Source organism: Capsicum annuum, chromosome 7, assembly GCF_002878395.1.
Source record: "Capsicum annuum cultivar UCD-10X-F1 chromosome 7, UCD10Xv1.1, whole genome shotgun sequence".
Lineage (NCBI taxonomy): Eukaryota > Viridiplantae > Streptophyta > Magnoliopsida > Solanales > Solanaceae > Capsicum > Capsicum annuum.
The window spans coordinates 196,504,562-196,528,463 of record NC_061117.1 but is presented as its reverse complement, the minus strand read 5'-3'; the positions used below and the strand labels follow the sequence as shown (position 1 = coordinate 196,528,463).

The following is a 23,902-nucleotide window of genomic DNA, read 5'->3' as shown; positions in this document are numbered from 1 at the left end:
TTGATTCAAATTAAGCCATTATTAGTAACAACTAAATTGATTTAACTAAAATTAAATATGAATTAATAAGGTCAATTACAGTTTTAATTAATCTCATGGTAATTACACAATTAACTAAGTGTGTTCGTACTGAGTAAAGTGATCAATTGACCAATTTTATTTAAAATAATTCAAACTAAGCCATCATTAGAAATAAATATATTGAGTTAACTAAAATTAAAGATGAATTAGTAAGTTCAATTACTATTTCAATTAATCTAATGGTAATTACATGATCAACTAAGTGTTTCATCTCGAGTAGAACGACCAACTGACTAATTTTATTTGAAATGATTCAAATTAAGCCATTATTAGTAATAACTAAATTTATTCAATTAAAATTAAAGATGAATTAATGAGTTCATACAATTTTAATTAATCTCAGAGTAATTACATGATTAACTAAGTGTATTAATCCTGAGTAGAGTGATCAATTGATCAATTTTATTTGAAATAATTCAAATTAAGCCATTATTAGTAATAACTAATTTGATTAAATAAAATTAAAGATGAAATTACAATTTCAATTAATCTCATAGTAATTATACGATTAACTAAGTGTTTTCGTCATGAATAGAGTGATCAATTGACCAATTTTATTTGAAATGAATTGAATTAAGCCATTATTCGTAATAATTAAATTGATTTAACCAAAATTAAAGATGAATTGATAAGTTCACTTACAATTTTAATTAATCTCATAGTAATTACACGATCAACTAAGTGTATTCGTCTCGAGAAGGATGATCAATTGACAAATTTAATTTGAAACGATTCAAATTAAGCCATTATTTGTTACAACTAAATTGATAAGTTGGTCTTAGTAAAAATGGTGTATCGATAAATGATGTTTTGTTATTGTTTCTATTGAATAAATCTTGCTACTGATATTTTTTTTTCAACAGATGAACAATTTGTGGCAGCAGATGAACCATATGTCATAAAAATAAATCAATTACTCCAATAAATGAGTCATATGTTGCAACAGAAGGGGAATCTATTGCAACAAATGGACTATATGTTGTAACAGATGGATCATCTATTGGAAGAACTCAAGGGTCATGACTTTTCGATCTTTTAATTAAAAAAAAATCATAAATAAATAATATGAAAAAATATGATAAACACAATTTTGTAGCTATTTAATTTAAATAACTAAAATACTAAAAAGGTGAAAAGTTATGAATTTTCACCCTTTTTGTATTTAAATCTATTTTTTTAAATTGAAATAATCAAAAAGTCACAAAGTTTGATTTAATTAAGAGATATAATTATTAAAAAAGAGGTGAACGGTCGTGAATTTTTGGCTAACACCCTACACTACTCACTCATTCAATATTGTATAAATATGTCTCCTCATCTCTATCTCTTGCATTCTGTCTTGCATTAAAATGTCATTACATCTTCAACCAATTCTCTTTCAAAAATAAATTTTTTGTTCGTCCGTTGAGGTATGTTTTATTTTTTTTGTTCTAACATGAAAATTATTAACATGCATCTATTTTCTAGTTAAGTTTCACTTTTTTTTTGTTAAACTACTAGTTGGTAGTATATGTGGTTTAGTATTTTATGTTATTTGTTCATGCATGTTCTAGATATGGCTGATCCGATTTGGTATATGGCAATTCTGCTTGACACCGTGCAAAAACTTGAAAGGCTGTTTCATGAACACTAGTGAGAGTTAGGTGACATGAGAGCAAGGGTGCTTTGTGGGATTCGAAGGCTGAGGGATTTGCTGCCTAATGAATTTCCGATTGACAATAATAATAATTAGGTTATGTATTTTTTTTCTCATATACAATTTATTTTATCAGATTTACCTAATGTTGTAAATGTTTTGTATCTAATGAATGAGAAAAGCTATATTTGATCGACTAAGTTTATTCTTATTTTTTTTTCCATTCTGCCTATTTCTTTTTTTAAGATGTTGAGAGGTGTAGGTTTTTGAGCATTCGGGAGTGGAAAGAATCAACTACAAGAAAGAAAGTGTTTGGTTGAGAGCAAAGTCATAAACTAAAATCAAATAACAACACAAGATTATTTACTATTACAACAAAGTTATTGATAGATTGATAATAGATGGCCCATCTGTTGTAACAGATGAGTAATTTATTGGAAATGACCAAGTAGATAAAGATATCTATTGTAACAGATTGATCATCTGGCACAACAAATTAGTAATATATTAAAAATGACCAAATGGATAAAGATATCTTTTACAAAAGATTGGTCATCTATTGCAATAAATTAGTAATCTGTTGGAAATGACCAAACAAATAAAGTCAGATGTTGCAACAGATTGGTCATTTATTGCAACAGATTGGTCATCTATTGAAAATGACCAAACAGATAAAGACATTTGTTACAATAGATGACCAATCTATTGCAACATATGTGTATATTTGTTTGATAATTTTCAACAGATGACTCGTCTATTGCAACAAGTTAAATTTGTTGCAATAAATTATACACTTAAATAATCATATAATTACTATGGGATTAGTTGAAATTGTAAGTATTAGATACATTTAGCTATTACTAATAATGACTTAATTTGAATTATTTTAAAAAAATTGGTCAATTGATCACTCTACTCATGACAAACATACTAAGATGATCATGTAATTAATATGATAATAATTGAAACTATAATTGAATTTATCAATTCATCTTTAATTTTAGTTAAATCAATGTAGTTATTACTAATAATGTCTTAATTTGAATCATTTCAAATAAAATTGGTAAATTAACACTCTGCTAAAGATGAATACACTTAGATGATCATGTAATTACTATAAGATTAATTAAAATTGTAATTAAACTTATCAATTCATCTTTAATTTTAGTTAAATTAATTTAGTTATTACTAATAATTTCTTAGTTTTAATTATTTCAAATAAAATTGGTCAATTGATCATTCTATTCAGGACAATACACTTAGTTGATCATGTAATTATTATAAAATTAATTAAAATTGTAAGTGAACTTATCAATTCATCTTTAATTTAGTTAAAATTAATTTAATTATTACTAATAATGACTTAATTTGAATCATTTGAATAAAATTAGTCAATTGATCACTCTTCTCGAGACGAATACACTTAGTTGATCATGTAATTATTATGATATTAATTGAAATTGTAAGTGAACTTATCAATTCATATTTAATTTTAGTTATATCAATTTAGTTATTATGAATAATGGCTTAATTTTATCCGTTTCAAATAAAATTGGCCAGTTGATCACTCTATTCATGAGGAATACATTTGGTTGATCATTTATCGTAGTTGATCATTTAATTACTATGAGATTAATTGAAATTGTAAGTTCATATTTAATTTTAGTTAAATCAATTTAGTTCTTACTAATAATTACTTTAGTTTTTCGTAGAAACTAATATTATGGGACAAATACAATATAAATGTTAAAAATCATAGTATAACAATCTAGATAAATAAAACTAATGTTTAATCTTCTTTTTTAATTGTTAATTAATTTCTTTTACGGATAAAAAACTTTGTTATTTTCACTTATGTTTATAGAGAAATTCAAGTTTGGTTTAGGTTTAGGGTTAACCACCATACATGCAGAGATATGCAATGCAAACTCTAAAATACTTGAGTGTCATCTTCCACATCTTCTAGCAATGGGAGCATGAATACCCTGTTTCTCTGTAACGTCCCGAGTCTGCACCTCAAACGCCATACAATGCTTACAAACCCAAAGGACCACAGGCTAACCCATGACTGATATCTGCTGTGAGCACTGAGTAACAATACTGCAATAAATGCAAAAAATAGGCTGTAATACCATAAGGTTCAAAACCTGAAATACTGATAAAGAATACCAAATATAATAATAATTTGTACAACTGAATATTGTCTGAAAGTCTAGTATGAAAGCCTCTATCTGTCTGAATATGTAGTTGATGGGAAAAGTCCCTAACTAACTCCGACTACTGAAATAAACTGCATACTGAAAGAATGAAATGCTATGATAAATTTTTCCTCAAACTATGAGGACTCGCCACTAGGCTGCTGATAATCTGGATTGCTAAGTTCGGTCAGGAGCCCGTGCGTCTGAACCTATGATATAAAACATCATAGCACAAAAGAAAAGGTATGCGTTAGTACTTTGAACGTACTGGTATGCTAAGTGAGGTAGGATGATATGCAAGGGTTCATATGCATGAACAATAACTGAATGAATAACATGAATACAATTGAATGAGGGTACATGCATTACTAAAATTAGTGAAACATTATTTATGCAATACTGTTCACATATCTACATATGCTATGTCTGAGATCATAGTTACACTACATACTGAGTTCTAATAACTGAATGACTGATATTTGAGTTTTCTGATAACTGTATTACTGATAGCTGAGTGACTATTTCTGATAGTCCTGATTTTGTAGATCTGAAATGACTTCTATACTGAGCTGGATAACTGTGTCTGACAGTCCTGATTCTGTAGAATTGAACTGAGTTCTATACTAAAACTGAAATTAAACTGTGAGAGGTAATCATCTAACTGACATGCCCTTCTCTAAAATGATTAGGGTCCAACCTGTAACCCTAGCTAGAATGGTGTCAGTACCGTGCCACTGGTAAAGACAAGGGCTGAGTCACCCTCATCTGGCAGGTGCTTTGAACGAGAATGGTGGTACCCTGAACTGGCAGGTAAAATACCTCATCAACACTCAATTAGGTTGATGTCGCAACCTATGATAGCTATATAGTTCTGGAATACTAGGACTGCTTCTAAGGATCACACCCTATACTGGCAGGCGAGTCCCTATCCCTGGGTTCACTCGGTGCTAAATCCTACTCCAAACTGAATAGACATTGAACTGATTTCTAAATTGTTCTAGGCTAGACTGAATTATTACTGATCGTGTTAATTAACTGAACTATACTGAGTTCACTGAGTACTATAACTGATTGAGTGTTCTGAGTTCTAATTGTTGACTGGATATACTGAGTTTTGTACCGACTGAATGCTACTGTACGTGATATTACTAAGACTATTCTGAACTACTGTGATTCTAGGTAAACATCTAAATTGTTGGGTATTAGATACCCCCAGGACTCAATAACATGCAAAGTAAAGCATAACATGATCTTTAAAAGCATTACAACGTTCATAATTCATTCATAAAGACATTTTATCAAACACCTGTAAGATATAAGCTTGTACTTATGCTAACATGTCATGATTTCCCCATTTAATTCACATGAGAAATTTATCAAACACTTGGGGAACATAATCTATGCACATAATGCTAATCAACATGTAGGCATCATTATTTTCAATCCTAACTTACAAATTCAAGGGCTTTTACATGAATTCACATAATACTACACACATGTTCAATAAATTTACATGAATCTTGTAATAAATCATGAATTAGAAATCCAATTAACATCATAATCATGAATACATTTAATCCCAACATGGAATTCATGAATTCAATAAACTTGATGTTTTACAGGAGGTCCTTGAACTCCAAGGGTGGAAGGAAACTCTTGGATGAACACCTAACATACCTTGATTGTTAATTCTCTGAAAGTTGTGAAGAATTTCTTGACTCTTGAATTAGAAGCCTCAGAGTTTTGTTTCTTGAGTAATTTTGAGAATAATGAGTGTTTTATCCCTAAGAATAACTTAATCTCGTATTTTTGGGGCTGAATATGAGTGGAAAATGACCCAAATACCCCTCTACATACGGGCTTTTGATGACTGAAAGCGTACCCAGTGATGCGCAGACTGACGCATCGTGTTGATGTCATCAACACGATGAACAACATACCGCGTCGAGTTCACCTTGGTTCACTGAATTGCACTAAAAATTGGGGGAAAATTATCTGTTGACGTGATGGGTGACGTGATGCGTTGATATCGCGTCGACCTACTATTTTGGTCACCAGAACATGGTTCAATAGAGACTCACTCAAAGTGACCTACTGACATTCCTGATTATGAATAAACCTAAAATTTAATAATTTAAGATCATAATGGTCGTGAAATAGGATTGCCAATTTAAGAAGGCTAAAATACTTCTAAGTATAAACACTTAGCTGAAATTTCTAAGTCTGGGACCTCTTTTCAAGCTTTAACAGACTGAGTTAAGCTTAGAATTTTGCAGGGTCTTACAATATCTCCCCCTTGAGAACATTCATCCTCGAATGAGACTGACTAAGCTGAGAAATACCGATAGGCTGAGCTTATACACTGAACATGCATATTTGATGCATAAGTACATAGTTGAACTGATTCATGAATGCATGACTATCATGAAGATGATATACAATGGTAATGAATACCAAATTGTAACAGTAACTGAACATGGAACTAAGCAAATCTAAGGAAGACTGTTACCTTGAGCTGAGTCTGAGTATGCAGAGAAGAGGTGAGGATACTTGGTCCGCATATCTGCTTCTTCTTCCCAAGTAGCTTCCTTAATGGACTGATTCCGCCAAAGAACGTTGACTAGCAGAAATTCTTTGTTCGTCAGTGTGCGAACCTGATGATCGAGAATTTTGAATGGGATCTCTTCATAAGAGAGGCTATTCTGAACATCTATACCCTTTATAGGGAGTACAACTGCTGGGTCACCTATGCACTTTTTTAGCTAGGATACATAAAACATTAGATGTATTGAAGCTAAATATGAAGGCAACTTAAGCTCGTAAGCTACGTTTCTAAAATGGCTAAGAATTCGGTAAGGAACAACATGTTGGGGATTAAGTTTCCCCTTCTTGCCAAACCTCTTTACTACCTTTATAGGAGAGATTTTTAAATACACATAATCACCAATCTCAAACTCAAGGTCCTTTTTTCGCACATCTGCATATGACTTCTGTTGGCTCTGAGCTGTCCTAAGCCTTTCCCTGATAAACTGAACCTTTTCTAAGGTATCAAATACCAAGTCAGGACCTATCACTACAGCATCACCCACTTCAAACCAACCAATGGGAGATCTACATCTCCTCTTATAAAGCGCTTCGAACAAAGACATCTCAATGCTGGAATAATAAGTGTTGTTATAAGCTAACTCAATCAAGGGAAAGTGGTTATCCCAACTTCCCTTAAATTCAATGGCACACGCTTTTAACATATCTTCCAAAGTCTGAATGGTCCTCTCTGCTTGACAATCTGTCGGAGGGTGGAAGACTGTACTTAGGTGAAATTGGTTACCAAGACCCTTTTGGAAGGCTTTCCTAAAGTGAGAGGTGAACTACATACCTCTATCTTAAATGATATACAATGAAACTCCATGCAATCTAACCAACTCTTTAACATAGAGCTTGGCATAATCCTCTACTGAATAAGAGGTATAGCTGGTAAAAAATAAGCTGATTTAGTCATCCTGTCTACAATGACCCTAATTGAATCATGCTGATAACGAGTACGGGGCAAACCCATCACAAAGTCTATGTTCACTTCGTCCCACTTCCATGTGGGAATAATGAACTCTTACATGGAACCATTAGGTTTCTGGTGCTCAATATTAACCTGCTGATATGTAGAGCACTTACCATAAACTCTGCAATGTCTCTCTTTATCCCACTGCATAATAGACCTCCCATAAATTGTGGTACATCTTAGTGACCCCTCGATAAATAGATTAATATGCACTATATGTGTAACACCCCGAATCTGGTACCCGAAATACTACACGCTGCTCATGACCTCGAAGGACCACAAACTAATCCATGTCTGATATCTGTACTTGTATACTGCATAATATACCATAAAATGTAGAAACATGAATTGAATGACCATAAGGTTCAAAACTGAATGAACATCTGATAAACAATGTCTGAAAATGGAATAACAATACCAAAGCAAATATGAAATAATTGTCTAACATGCTATAGTCTGAAAGCCTCTAAACTGTCTGAATAAGGAGTTGATGGGACATTTCCCTAACTAACTTCGACTACTAAAATAAACTAAAAACTGAATTAGTAATGAAACCATCATGTCCTCAAAGGATGAGGACTCACTGCTAACTCTAATTGCTGAACTGGGATACTACTAGTTCTCTGTAGCTTGTGCTTCTAAACCTATGGTATAAGACATCATATCATAAATGCGTCAGTACTTTGAATGTACTGGTATGCAAGTGAGGTATGCTGAATGCAATAGGTTCATATGCATGAACAATACTAACTGACTGACTAACATGAATGTGAGAATACATGCATGCATACATAAAAGTAACTGAGATCATGCTAGGACTGAATACTGAGTTTTGACTACTGAGTTTTACTAATAACATGGAATTACTGATATCTGAGGGACTAATACTATGTTATTGATACATGAATAATTGTGTTTGACAGTTCTGATTATAAAGAACTGGTTTGGTTAACTGTATCTGATAGTCCTGAAGATGAATACTAATGATATTAGTTTTGATAACTGATATAACTAATAACATGAATGACTATATCTGACAGTCCTAAATTTGATAAAACTATCTGAGTTTTGTTCTATCTCTGAGTTGACTATTTATGGTAGTCCTAAAATCTGAAGAACTAAGTTCTTTTACTGAGGCTGAGACAGACTGAACTATAACTGTGGGAAGTGATCATCTAACCGACATACCCCAGAACTGAACTGTTAGGGTTCAACCTGTAACCTCAGCTGGAAGGGTGTCAGTACTGCACTACTAGTAAAGACCTACTATGAGAATACCCTCTCTAATAGGGAGCTGTTCCATCAACCCCTCCTGGTAGGTAACCCAAATGAGATGTATATATGTCCCTAAACGCGTAGGGTGCATCTCAACCTACACTGGCTACGTAGTTCTAGAACTTAGGGATTGCTTCTAGGATCTCAGTCCTATATAGCGGGTGAGTCCCCATCCCTAGGCTCGCTCGGTGCTGAATCCTACACCCATCTGAAAGACACTGAACTGATTAATTGAGCTAAGCTGATACTAGTGGTATTGTTTAGTGGAGCTAAACTAAACTGAATTTACTGAGTTCCATTGACTGGCGAAATGTACTGAGTTCTGAGGACTGAATGATAATACTGAAGTTGCTGAGACTGACTGGGAATACTGAGGTTATTGATATTTCTTAGTACTGAGATCACTGAGATTACTGAACTACTGAGATTACCGAGATTTCTAAGTTTTCCTGAGTAATATGACTGACTGAGTTCTATGGATCATAGCTTGACTGAGAGTATCATGAAAACATGACAGTGCTCTAGCACACAACTAAATTGTCGGGTTTAAGTACCCCCAAGACTCGATGGAAAGAAACTGACATAGCATGACTTACGTGAACACGTGACCAATAACACAATTCATAATTCATATATTAAAGCACTTCATCAAACATGTGATATACATAAACTTATACAAACATGGGAATTTCATAATATCATGCTAGTTGGGTACTTTTCCTTCATATCGGCATTTAACAAAACACATAATAGGCAAAATATATGTAGACACCATTATACAACAATTACACATCATGATTCAACATCTAATTTCATCATCCTAGGGTTTAAACATAGGTTTACAAGAATATACATTTGTACAAATAAATTCCACGAAACATTAATCCGCCAACATAGATTTGAATTCAATTGATCATTCTCAACATAAACAAAATAAACCAAACATGAAGTTCATAAAGAAAATCTAAAATCTTGACTTTAGAAAAGAGATTCTTGGGCTTCATGGACGAAAAGAGTCCATGAATGAACACTATGCATACATTAGTTCATGATTTCGTGAAGATTGACGATGAGAAATTCTTGAATTTGAATCCTTAATAGAAACCCTAGCTTGTTCTTGAGAGAAACTTGAGAGAAACTAGTATATTTTGGGTAAAGAATGACTAAATCACGTGTTATTGGGTATATATAGGGGTGGGAAATTGACCCTTTTAACCCTGAATGCGTCTTTAATTTCTGAGAAAATTTCTCGATTTTCATCTCGTGCCACTATCACACCAAGTCACTGGAATGTGACAAATAGGAAATTGCTCGGTGGCGCGATATGGAGCTATCACGTTGGCACCTTGTCTGCGATCTGGAATTTTGGCGCGATGCGGTACTATCGCAGAGCAACACTGGAAATTGACAATTGCCATTTGCGCTATCTCCGCGATGCGCTGAAGGCTCAGTTGATACACTGTCTCACTTAAAGGGCTCTAATTCTTCACCCGGGTGTCGGATTTGGTATTGATGGAAAGCTTATTTGATTCCCCACATGATAAAAAGTGAAAATATTGAAAATACCACGTGTACAAAAAGTGGATTCATCTTTCAAAGAAAGCTTTTCTAATATTCTTGGAAAACTTTTCAAGCTAGGAAAAGTATGGGGTATTACAATATATCTCCCTTGAGAACATTCATCCTCGAATGAGACTGAGTGAGAGGGAAAAAAATACAAACTAACATAAATACTAAATATGACTGACTGAAACATGATTTCATGACTGACTGAAACATGGCTGAATAGAACATACTGAACATGCATATCTGATGCATGACTAGTAAGTTGAATTCATGCATATCTGATGGATGACTGATAATTGACTTATGAATACATGAATGAATATTCTAATGAACTGAATTTTTCACAGTGAGAATGCATGTCTAATGAATAATTACATGCCTGAACTGATATATGAATACATGGCTGAATATGAAAGGGTACTTAGTAACAAGTTTGTGATGAACACTAAACATAAAACTGAGTAAGACTAAGAAAAAATGTTGTCTTAACTAGAAATGCTAATGAACCTAAGATCGTCTTACTAAACATGCATAAGCAAAAACATGAGAACCTAACCGAGTCTGGTCTGATACGTGACATAAGAACTGAACATCATGAATTGAACTAAACCTCTGAATACCTGTCCCACAACTGAGGTTGGGAATTTAAGGGTCAACTTATAAGTACCCTCTAGTCTAAACTGGATTCTTTATATGAAGAGAACTTAGTTTAAGGCATGAGAGCATTTAGAAATTATAGGGTATCTCTCCCTTGGGACACTAGGTCCCCAAAAAAATATTGGCCTTGTGAGGATATTAAAGACTGAAGCAATGCATAAGGAACCTAGAAACTGAGTCGTGACTGATTAGCTAAGATCTGAAATTAAGGCATGATACATGAACCGAGCCGAGATTGCATCTACATGATTGATTCACCTTAGAATGATTTCATTCATGAAATTTTGGATAATGCGAATAGATGGAAAGATGGAAAACCAAACCGTACAAACTTGTCTGACTGACTGTTAGACTGAAATACTGGCTATTTAAACTAATTCCCTACTGACTTGCTCATTTGATTTAATGACTTATTAATGGTTAGGTACTGGGCAGTAAGATTGAACGGTATTCTGAATAACTGGGATAAGAATATGGAGTTTTTTTGAACGTGAGAAAGGGACTAATGAGTAACGTGAGATAACTAAGCATGAATTCGTGAAATACTAAATTATCCGACAACACAAGGCCACACGGATAACATGGTTTAGAAATATTTTGTGGACTAAAGTATTAAAATACTACTAACTAAGTGACTGGTAGCTGTAGATTTTATCAAGCAAGTCTGGGACTGAACTGAGTTTCTGATCCGATTACTAAATTGAAGTTGGTATTATAACTAAAACTATTTATGAGATTCTAACTGAAACTAAATGCTGGGTTCTGGTAATTGAGGTTTAGACTGATATTGAAGTACTGAGACTGGATACTGATAACTACTTGGGGAAATATTGGCATAGGTAAGGATCTAATGCTCAAACAAATACTATATCAACCTCAACAATCGACTAAGGCCTGAGAAACAGAATACCAATATTATGGATTTATCAAGAGATTTAAACTGGAGGTATAAATAACATAATCTGAACTTGACTGATCACTAGGAGTAGAGCATGAGTCATGTGGACTGAACATATGGTAAAACATGACATGTTTGCCTAAGTCATGAGATGCATGACCTGAGTCTGAAATTTCTGTGTTCATGGAACATGATTCGTAATACCAAGCAAACTGAAACTTCTGAATCTAAAGAAACATGAACATACAAATAAGGGATTTATAACTTACCAGTGACTACATCAGGAGTACTTTCCTAATCCTGTCGAGACTAAAGTGCATTGAGGCTATTTGGGCGTTGCCCAGTGATAGCGCTGGAATTGGTACCCTGCTAATTTGAGCGACCAAACTGAGCTGAGGAGTGGAGATTACTCTGATAACCTGAGTAGGGGCAATCTTTGACCTTGTGACCTAACTCACCGCATAAAAAACACACACCACTGCTGGCCCTACACATACCCTTATAATGCTTACCACACTCTTCACAAAGTGGATGAGTAAGAATCCTGCTCTCACTACTCTGGGCCTTAGAGCCTGATGCCCCATTCTTACAGTCATTTTTGAACTTTGATACTGAGGAACTAGCTAAAGAGTGAACTGGGGCTGAACATTTCTGACACAATTGAGAATGGTTACCATCCTGTGACCCATGCCGAGAAAAACTATAACTACCTATTCTGACTCTTTTGCTTTTGCTCTCCTTCTTCTTAAGCTTCTACTCTTCAATCTGTTGAGTATAGACCATAAGCCTAGATATGTCCATGTCACCAATCAACATCGCAATCCTACACTCCTTAACCACTCTACCTGATACCCCTGACATAAACTTACTCATTCTAGATCTACTATATGCTACTATATGGGGAGCATACCTGGCTAACCGAATAAACTTAAGGGAGTATTCCTTTATGCTTATTATACATTCTCTAAGATTAATGAACTCTAATAATTTGGCCTCCTTCTGCTCTATGGGAAATAATCTATCTAAGAAAGTTGTAGCAAATTCTTCCCACTCTAGGGGCTCTGTATCTGTACCCCTGTCTACCGTCTATAGTTTATACCACGTATGGACTACATCTTGTAGTTGATAGGTGCGTAACTCTAAGCTCTCACTCGAAGTCACTCTCATGATGTATGTGACTTTCTGAACTTGATCAAGGAACTTCTATAGATCCTCTTCAGACTTGGAACCGGTGAATAAATGAGGATTCATTCGGGTGAAGTCCCAAGTCTTACATGCAGCAACATTGGCCACTGGGTTGGCTGGAATAGCATCTGGCCGTTAATTCTGAGCTGCGACTGAACTGGCTAGAGTAGTAAATGTAGTCCTAAATTCTGTATGGGAGAGATACTCATCCAAGGGATATGCCTGGACTGGATGAGGTGTTGAGTGACTTGGATTTCCCCCTTTGTTAGCCCTTTTGGAAGGCATGATCTGTAAACTAAGGTAAGAAGTGGATTAGATTAAGAGTTTAATTGGAGCTCATGCTTACTGGCATAACATGAATACTGAAAGAAGGGAAACTGTTCCTAAACATCTCATAGCCTCTTGCACATAAGTGTGGTACACAACACACGCATGTACAAGACTGTACTAGATGCATCTTTTTAGACTTCCTAGGACACTGTTGAACCTTAGGCTCTGATACTAAGTTTGTAATGCCCCGAATCTAGTATCAGAATGCTACATGGTACCCATGACCCCGAAGGACCACAAGATAACCCATGACTGATATCTGTACCTGTATACCATATAATATACTATAAAATATGGGAACATAAACTGAATGGACATAAGTTTCAAAATTGAATGAACATCTAATAAACAATGTATGAAAATGGTATAACAATACCAAAGTAAATCTGAAATAACTGTCTAACATGCTATAGTCTGAAAGCCTCTAAACTATCTGAATAAGGAGTTGATTGGACATGTTCCTAACTAAATCTAATTACTAAATTAAACTAAAAACTGAATTAGTAATGAAATCATCATCTCCTCAAAGGATGAGGACTCACTGCTAACTCTGATCGCTGAACTGGGATGCTACTGGTTCTCTGGAGCTCGTGCTTCTAAACCTATGATATAAGACACCATAGGCAAATGCATCAGTACTTTGAATGTACTGGTAGGCAAGTAAGGTAGGTTGACTGCAATAGGTTCATATGTATGAACAATACTAACTGACTAACATAAACGTTAGAATACATGCATGCATACGTAACTGTAACTGAGATCATGCTAGACTGAATACTGAGTTATGACTATTGATTTTTACTAATAACATGGAATTAATGATATCTTAGGGATTGATACTATGTTACTGATACATGAATAACTGTGTATGACAGTTCTAATTATGAAGAACTGGTCTGGTTAACTATATCTGACAATCCTGAAGATGAATACTGATGACATAAGTTTTGATAAATGATATAACTGATAACCTGAATGATTGTATCTGACTGTCCTGAATCTAATGGATCTATCCGAGTTCCATTTTATATTTGAGTTGACTATATTTGACAGTCCTGAAGTCTGAAGAACTATCTGAGTTCTTTTACTGAGGCTGAGACTGAGACTGAAACTATAACTGTGGGAAGTGATCATCTAACTGATATACCCAAAACTGAACTGGTGGGGGCCAATTTGTAACCCCATCTAGAAGGGTGTCACGACCCAAACTAGGGCCTGGCCGTGATGGGCATCTCAAACCATGAAGGCCCAAACATCCTATTCTATCTGATCTGGTAATCATGCACAATATTGATATCATAAAAGAAAATGCGGAAATATAATCTGATATGGAAACATGGTCATTAAATCTGGGTTTCAAGACATAAGAAAGAAAACTACAATTCAAAACATTTGAATAAGATCTGACTCAGTCTATGAAATCTCTACTACATCTCAAAATTATTCTGAAAACTGAGACAAGGCCCCTAGTAGACCAAAATCATAACTGATAATAAATGTCTAAAAATAACTAGGCCTTCTAAAATATAGAAGGCTCACCGACTAGATCCTGCACTTCTATCTGAAGAAATCTACTGCTTATTAGGACCCCTAGACTGTGCCTCAGAACCTGGAAGGTATGGAGGGAGGGGGGTCAATACAGATGTACTGGTATATAGAGCAATCCAAAATAAATCTTTTAATATAAATCAAATAGTTGAGAGCTAGTCATAAAACATCACATTCAATATAAATTCTAAAACACATGGGCATCTTTGATAATCATAAAACTTTTCTGTCAATGCAACCTCTGATCTTTGTATTACTTCTGAGTTAGGTGGCACTCCCCTACAAGTTTGATAATCCACGGGCTATATGGTGGTCATGTTCTTTTGAAAAAACCATTCACTCTTTCATTATATGTATATTCAACATTTATCTATATGCACAACCCTCTCTTTTGATTCTACAATCATGTTCAAATCATAGTATAAATCAAGACCTTTCATATCATGTTTTTCCAAACAATCCATATCATATGAATAATGGGAAAAATCATATCAAGAGAGGGATTCATTATAATTAATGCTCACAATTGAATATTCATCCTTAAACACATGCATATATATATATATATATATATATATATATAGAGAGAGAGAGAGAGAGAGAGACAGAATTTCAAATCAATTTGGGGAAAGGCCTAAAGACCAAAACAATGTTATTGAGACTTCTAAAACATGATTATAAATCATAAATCTAAACCCTTTTCTAAAAATCATGATTTCTATGCCCATGAGATTTTTAGGAAAATACCACATACTTCTATATTGGAAATAATGGATGATTCTTGAAGCCTACGATTTAAGGAATCTGAATCTTCAATCAATCTAGAAAAGCCACGGTTAAATCTTCCTAATGTACCCTTAATGAGATGGAATAAAAATATAACTGGAAGACTGATTTTATGGGTCACCGCGATGCGCCACAATCACGGTGGCTCACAGAAAATTGACGAATGGAATTCTTGGGGTCACCGCGACGTGGAGCCATCATGTTGTCCCGCTAGTTGGGACCTAGAACTTTAGCGCGACGCACCACAATTGTGCTAGGCTACTGAAATTTGACAATTGTTAGATAGACCCCCTCCGTGATGCGCCAAGCACAAAAATGATGGTGTTTTAAGACTAGAACTTAAATTAGCCATAACTTCTTGCCCGAGTATCAAATTTGGGTGAATCTTATAGCAACAGAAAGATCATTCAATTTCCCACATGATAAAAATTTAAAATTAGGGAAATTTTATGTGGTTTAAACTTTACTTACTTTGGAAGTAAAAAATGAGACTAAGTCTCTTTAACACCATTCTAGTCATTTAACTCTAAGGGCATATTACCACAAGATAACGCATTGATGATGCGGGGCATAACATTATCCCTCCTTGGGATCATTCATCTCCGAATGATGACATGAAACACAGATAAGCATGATTTAAGGTATACTAAGATCATAAAAGAATAAAGCAAGGATTGTACCTTCCATTTTGTTAGTCACTGGATCAAACAGGTTTGGGTATCTTGCTTTCATGTTATCTTCTGATTCTGATGTTGCTTCTGCAACTTTTTGATTTCTCCACAATACCTTAACTGACACTATCTCTTTGTTCCTCAACTTTTGAACTTAGCGATCTAAGATTGCAATAGGTTCCTATTCATATGCTAATGAGTCTGTGACCTTGATCTCCTTTACAGGTTACACTAGGGAATGGTCTCCAATATATTTCTTCATCATGGATATGTGAAATACCAGATGAACAGAACCAAGATCTACAGGAAACTATAACGCATACTCAACTGCACCTATCCTTCTAAAAATCTGGTATGGTCCTATAAGCGAGGACTCATCTTATCTTTCTTCCCAAATCGCATAACTCCCTTCATAGGGGAGACTTTTAGAAATATCCAATCACCAACTTCAAATTCTTGCTCCCTTTTTCTGACATCGGCATAGGATTTCTGTCTACTCTGGGCTGTCTTAAGTCGTTCTCTAATAATCTTCACGTTCTCCATTGCCTGATGAGCAAGATCAGGCCCAAATAACTACGTCTCACCCACTTCATACCACCGTATTAGCGACATACATCTTCTCCCATACAGTGCCTCAAAAGGAGCCAGCTTAATACTGGTATGATAACTATTATTATATGTGAACTCTATCAATGGCAAGTGATCTACCCAAGTACCTTTATGTCAATCACGCAGGCCCTCAACATATCCTCAAGGGTCTGAATGGTGTGCTTAGCTTGCCCATCAGTCTGTGGGTGGAATGCAGTACTCAAATTCACTTAGGTACCTAAACCCTCTAAAAAGATATCCAAAACTGAGAAGACAATTGTGTACCGCGGTCAGATATGATGGATACAGGTGCTCCATATAAGTGGAATATATCCTCAGTATACATCTTGGCATAATCATCTTCAGAATAGTTAGTTTTGATGGGCAGAAAGTGGGCTGAATTTGTCAATCGATTAACAATCACCAAAATTAAATCATACTGGCTTCGGGATCTCGGAAGTCCCATGATGAAGTCCATATTAATCATCTCCCATTTCCACAAAGGAAAGGCTGTCTCTTGGGACGTACCACTTGGCCTCATATGTTTACTTTAACTTCTTGGTAGTTCAAACACTTGGAAACATAATTAGCCACATCACGCTTTATATTATTCCACCAATATAAGGTCTTTAGATCATGGTACATCTTAGTAGATCCTGGGTGAACAACATACCTCGAAGTGTGAGCTTCGTCAAGGATTCTTTTTTGTAACCCATCTACATTTGACACACATAGTAGACCCTGATATCTCAAAATACCATCACCACCTATTTCAAAAGACAACATCTTCTGCTGACCCACATCTTTCTTGATCTACATTAAGATGGGATCGTCAACCTACTTCTCTTTATCTTCTGCACAAAGGGAAAATTTAGCTACCTCATGAACAACCACTCCCCATCTTTGGAATCCAAGAGTTGTATTTTTAGATTTTCAAGTCGGTGAATATCCTTCATCATCTCTCTCTTTTCCCTTTTAATATAAGAAAGACTGCCCATAGACAACCTGCTGAGGGTGTCGGCTACCACATTTGCCTTGCCAGGATGGTAGTACAGGCTCATGTCATATTCATTTAAAAGCTCCAACACCTTTTCCTGAGGTTTAATTATTTCTGTGAGAAAACATATTGTAAACTCTTATGGTCAGTAAATATATCAATATGTACCCTATAGAGATAATGCTAGCAGATTTTAAGTACAAACACCATAGCCGCAAACTCCAAGTTATGGGTGGGGTAATTTCACTTATGCACCTTCAACTGCCTAGATGCATAGGCCACCACCTTATTGTGCTGCATAAGTACACACCCAAGTCCCACACGGGACGCATCATAGTACACCACAAACCACTCTGTACCTTTCGAAAGAGTCAAAACAGAAGTAGTTGTCAACTTATATTTTAACTTTCCAAAGCTATTCTCTTAGGAGTCAGGTCACACAAACTTCACATTTTTTTGAGTCAACTTAGTAAGTGGTGCTGCTATGGAAGAAAAAATCTCTATAAATCTTCAGTAATACCCTACCAAACCCAAGAAACTCTGAATATTGGTTGGAGTCATGGGTCTGTGCCATTTTCTCACTGCCTCAATCTTTTGGGGATCAACCTTAATCCCGTTCCTAGACACGATATGCCCCAAGAAAGAAATAGATTTAAGCCAGAATTCACATTTCAAAAATTTTGCATACAACCCATGATCTTTGAGAGTCTGAAGGGTGATTTGGAGGTGATTGGCATGGTCCTCCTCACTCTTGGAATAAATCAGAATATCATCAATGAAAACTATAATAAATAGATCTAGAAACTGATGGAACACCCTGTTCATAAGATCCACGAAGGCTCCAGGGGCATTAGTCAACCCAAAGGATATGACTAGGAATTCGTAATGACCGTATCTGGTTTAGAAAGGATATGACTAGGAATTCATAATGATCGTATCTGGTTTAGAAAGCTATTTTGGGAATGTCTGACTCTCTAACTTTCAACTGATGGGATCTCAAATGAAGGTCTATCTTTGAAAAATATTTAGCACCTGAAAGTTGGTTGAAGTGATCATCAATCCTAGGAAAAGGATATTTATTTTTAACAGTGACCTTATTTAGCTGGCGGTAATCTATGCACAGATGCAGGGAACCATCTTTCTTTTGCATGAAGAGTACAGGTGCACCCCAGGGAGAAACATTGGGATATATAAATATTTATCTAGAAGGTATACTAGTTGTTGTTACAACTCTTTCTGTTCTGTAGGAGCCATTCTATATGGTGGAATAGAAATAGGACTTATGTCTGGCAACAAATCAATACCAAAATCTATCATCCTATCAGGTGGTATTCTTGGGAGATCATTTAGAAACTCATTTACCAAAGGGACTAACTGGAGAGGAAGACTTTCAGTATTAGAATCTTTAACCAGAATAAGATAATACAAACAACCTTTGGAGATAAGTTTACGGGCCCTGAGATAAGATATAAAGTTCCCTCTAGGAGCTAAAGAATGCCCCTTCCATTTTATCACTGGTTCATTCAGAAAAGAAAAAGAGACTCTTCGGGTTCTACAATTTAATGTGGCATAGCACGAATGAAGCCAGTCCATCCCTTGGATAGCATCAAAATCAATCATATCTAGGTCTATGAGGTCTACCATGGTATTCTGACCACAAATAGTCACCACATAATTTCTATACACTCTCTTAGCCCCAATAGAATCACCCACTAAAGTGGAAACAGAGAAAGGTTCCAAAATTTCATAGGGCTCAAATCTAAAACTAACTGCCACATAAGGGGTCACATAGGATAAAGTAGACCGGGGATCAAGCAATACATAAGCATCATAGGAAAAAAATTGTAATGTATTGGTGACTACGTCTGGTGAAACTTCCTCCTTCTGGCAGTTGGACAACACATATAGCTGGTTGCGACCACTCCCGAAAGCTGAGGTGGTGCCCTTTTAGGGTGGTGGTGGTATGGAATTATTTGTCTTAGATTTAGCACCACTAAAACTCCTTCTAGTTGAAGGACAATCTCTTTGAAAATGACCCGAATGACCATATAAATAGTATACCAGCAAACCTAGCTGACACATCCTTGGATGATGCCTACCGCAGGTCAAACACCGCAGAAATGTACGATGCTGCAGAGCTATGCTACCCTATGATTGGGTATCCTGAGCTTTGGATCTATGATTAGTTTGGAAACTCTGAGGTCGTCGGTCTACTAGAGGTCTGGGCACTGGGTCACTGGCTACGGACTGAGCATTTCCCCAATTCTTCTTCTTCTACCATTTATTTCCCCAATTACCACTTTGTGGCTGACTGTGGTTCTGATCTGCTATTCTGGCTGTCTTTTCCTTTTTGTCCTTCTCACTAGATTCAACGATTCTATTCTTACACTCCTTTACCTACTGCATATACACTGATAGCCTAGAGAAATTTATGTCCCTATTCAGCATAGCCCCCTTACATTCAAGTACTAAGTCATCCGAAAGGCCGAATGCAAATTTTCTCATTCGGGCTTTTATATTACCATCCATCTTCAGAGTATAACAAGACAGTTGGTTGAACTATAGAGTGTACTCCTTGACACTCATTTTCCCTTGCTTAAGGTTAATAAACTCCTCAGCTTTGACCTCTCTCAACTCAAGTGGAAAAAACCGATTAAGGAAGGCTTTCATGAACTCGCCCCACACTGTCGGCTCAACACTCTCACCCTTAGAATCCTTCCACTCATTATACCACTGGTTAACAATTTCTTCAAGATGGTAAGCTACCAGTTCCTCCCCATCCACCTTGTAAACATGCATCACCTTAAAGATCTTCTCCATCTCATCCATAAACTCCTGGGATCCTCTTCTATCTTGGTGCCCCAAAATTTGGGCGGGTTCATTCTCATGAACTGACCCACCCTAGTAGCCTCAGATGTGACCGATGCAGACCCAGTATCTTCTGACCATTGAGTTTGTATGGCTACTAACCGAGCATGTGTGTGAATGGACTATCTGAATTTCGCATTCGACACCTCTCTTTCATGAGGCTGAGTGAGGTTAGTCCCTATTTGGGGAGCTCTAGGTGCCCTAGGTGGGCTGCTATGAGTAAGTGGGACTCTTAGAGTACCATCAATCTCTAGGGACTGAGCTCTATTTTGGGTCCTCATACCATGAGTGCGACGAACCTCATCTTTCTGTGCATTTTGATCGATAGTACGATGGGGAAGCATGGTTGTTTTTCTGAAATGCAAGAGATCACAGATTAAAGAACAGATTAGACTCCAAAGCACGAAATAAATTACAACAAGGAAAAACATTCCTGAATGCCTAGTAGCCTCCTGCTTATAAATGTGGTGCGCTACACTCCCATAAACAAGACTCAACCTAATGCAATTTTGCAGTCACCCTAGGACCATGAACAGTGCTCTGATACCATGTTTGTCACAACCCAAAATAGGGCCTGGCCATGATGGACATCCCAAACTATGATGGCCTAGATGTCCTACTCTATCTTATCTGGTAATCATGCACAAAATTCAAATCATAAAATAAAATGTGGAAATATAATCTAATACGGAAACCTGGTCATTAACTCTAGCTTTCAAGAGATAAGAAACAAAATTGCAATTCAAAACATCTAAATAAGCTCTGACTCAGTCTGCAAAATCTCTACTACATCTCAAATCTATTTTGAAAACTGGGATAAGGCCCTGAGTAAACCAAAACCATAACATATAATAAATGTCTTAAAATAACTTGGCCTTCTGAAATATAGATGACTAACCGACTAGATCCTGCACTTCTATCTGAAAAAATCTACTACTTATCAGGACCCCTAGACTGTGCCTCAGAACCTAGAAGGTAAGGGGGGGGGGGGGTCAATACAGATGTACTAGTATGCAGAGCAATCCAAAATAAAGATTTTAATATAAATAAAATAGTTGAGAGATAGTCATAAAACATCACATTCGATATAAATTTAAAAACACATGGGCATCTTTGATAATCATAAAACTTTTCTGTCAATGCAACCTCTGATCTTTGTATTACTACTGAGTTAGGTGGCATTCCCCTACAAGTATGATATTCCACGGGCTATATGGAATCCACTATTGACTCGGTAGGGAAGCCCCCAACCCAAGTATGCCACAAGGGTTGGAGTGTCTTAGTCTGATACGCCACAGGGCACTAGGCTAGCGTATAATAATATACCTGGATCAGCAATTTATGGTTTTTGGGAATGAGTTGTTTGAAATCGTTCCTTATTTGGGTAACCACCTAATCTCTCTTTATGCCCAATTTTTGTCTGTTTTGAAATATGCATCATTCTAGATTCAAAAATCTGAAAATCTAATTTCAAACATGCATTCTATTCTGTTCTAAATTAATATGGCATTATCTGAGTTGGTGTCGTCACACCAAGATTTGCAAGTCCTTCTTCTGAGACATAATGCATCATTCATGATTCCTTCATCAAAACTCAATTCAAACCACCCAAACATACAAATAATATAAGAGATTTCATGTTCCGAAACATAAGTCAAAACTATGCAAGAATTCTTCAAACATATGGTGGTCATGTGCTTTTGGCAAAACCATGCACTCATTCATTATATGTATATTCAAAATTTATCTACATGCACAACCCTGTCTTTTGGTTCCACAATCATGTTCAAATCATAGTATAGATCAAGACCTTTCATATCATGCTTTTCAAAACAATCCATATCATATGAATAATGGGAAAAATCATATCAAGAGAGGGATTCATTATAATTCATGCTCTTAATTGAATATTCATCCTTAAACACATGCATAAATATATATAGAATTTCAAATCAATTAAGGGAAAGGCCTAAAGGCCAAAACAATGTCATTGAGACTTCTAAAACATGATTATAAATTATAAATCTTAAACCCTTTTCTTAAAATAATGATTTCTACGTCCATGAAATTTTTTGAAAAACCCCACGTACCTCAATACCAGAAATAATGGATGATTCTTCATGCCTATGATTTTGGGATTTCGAATCTTCAATCAATCTTGAAAAGCGACGGTTAAATCTTGAGTTATTTGGGTTTTTAGTTTGAAACCCTAGAGAGTGTCTTTGAGTAATTTAGATGATTGTGAATGTATTCTAGGGTCTTTAGGATTAAATCCCATGTTTAAGATGATAAGAGGGTGGAAAATACCTAATGTACCCTTAATGAGATGGAATACAAATATAAATGGGAGCCCAATTTTATGGGCCACTGTGACGTGCCACAATCGTGGCGGCTCACTGGAAATTGGCGAATGGAATTCTTGGGGTTACCGCGATGCAGAGCCATCGCGTTGTTCCACTAGTTGGGACTTGGAGCTTCAGCACGATGCTCCGCAATCACCCTATATTACTGGAATTTGACAATTGTTAGATATACCATCTATGCGACCTGCCAATCACCAAAATGATGGTGTTTTACGACTAGGACTTAAATTAGCCATAACTTCTTGCCCGGGTATTGGATTTGGGTGAATCCTATAGCGATGGAAAGCTCTTTCAATTTCCCATATGATAAAAATTTGAAATTAGGGAATCTATATGTTTTTTAAACTTTACTCAATTTGGAATTCAAAAATGAGACTAAGTCTCTTTGACTCCATTCTAGTCATTTAACTCTAAGAAAATATTACGATGAGCTAATGCATTGACGATGCAGGGCATTACATTATCGCCCCTTGGTATCATTCATCCCCAAATAATTATTTGAAAAATAGGTAAGCACGATTTAAGGTATACTAAGACCGCAAAAGAATAACGCAAAAATTGTACCTTCCATTTCGTCATTCACTGGATCAAATAGGTTTGGGTATCTTGCTCTCATGTCATCTTATGATTCCCAAGTTGCTTCTTCAACTTTCTGATTTCTCCACAACATCATAACCGACACTATCTCTTTTCTCCTCA

The 23,902-nt window shown here is 35.7% G+C and overlaps 1 long non-coding RNA gene across 1 annotated transcript in view; it reads left to right on the top strand.

Moving 5' to 3' along the window:
* The window catches only part of LOC107878283, a 28,944-nt gene extending 27,006 nt beyond the window's left edge, over positions 1–1,938 (top strand). The window contains exon 3 of the long non-coding RNA XR_001676802.2: positions 1,635–1,938. This is a non-coding gene — a long non-coding RNA (uncharacterized LOC107878283). The remainder of the gene's footprint in view (positions 1–1,634) is intronic.
* The last annotated feature ends 21,964 nt before the right edge of the window (positions 1,939–23,902 follow it).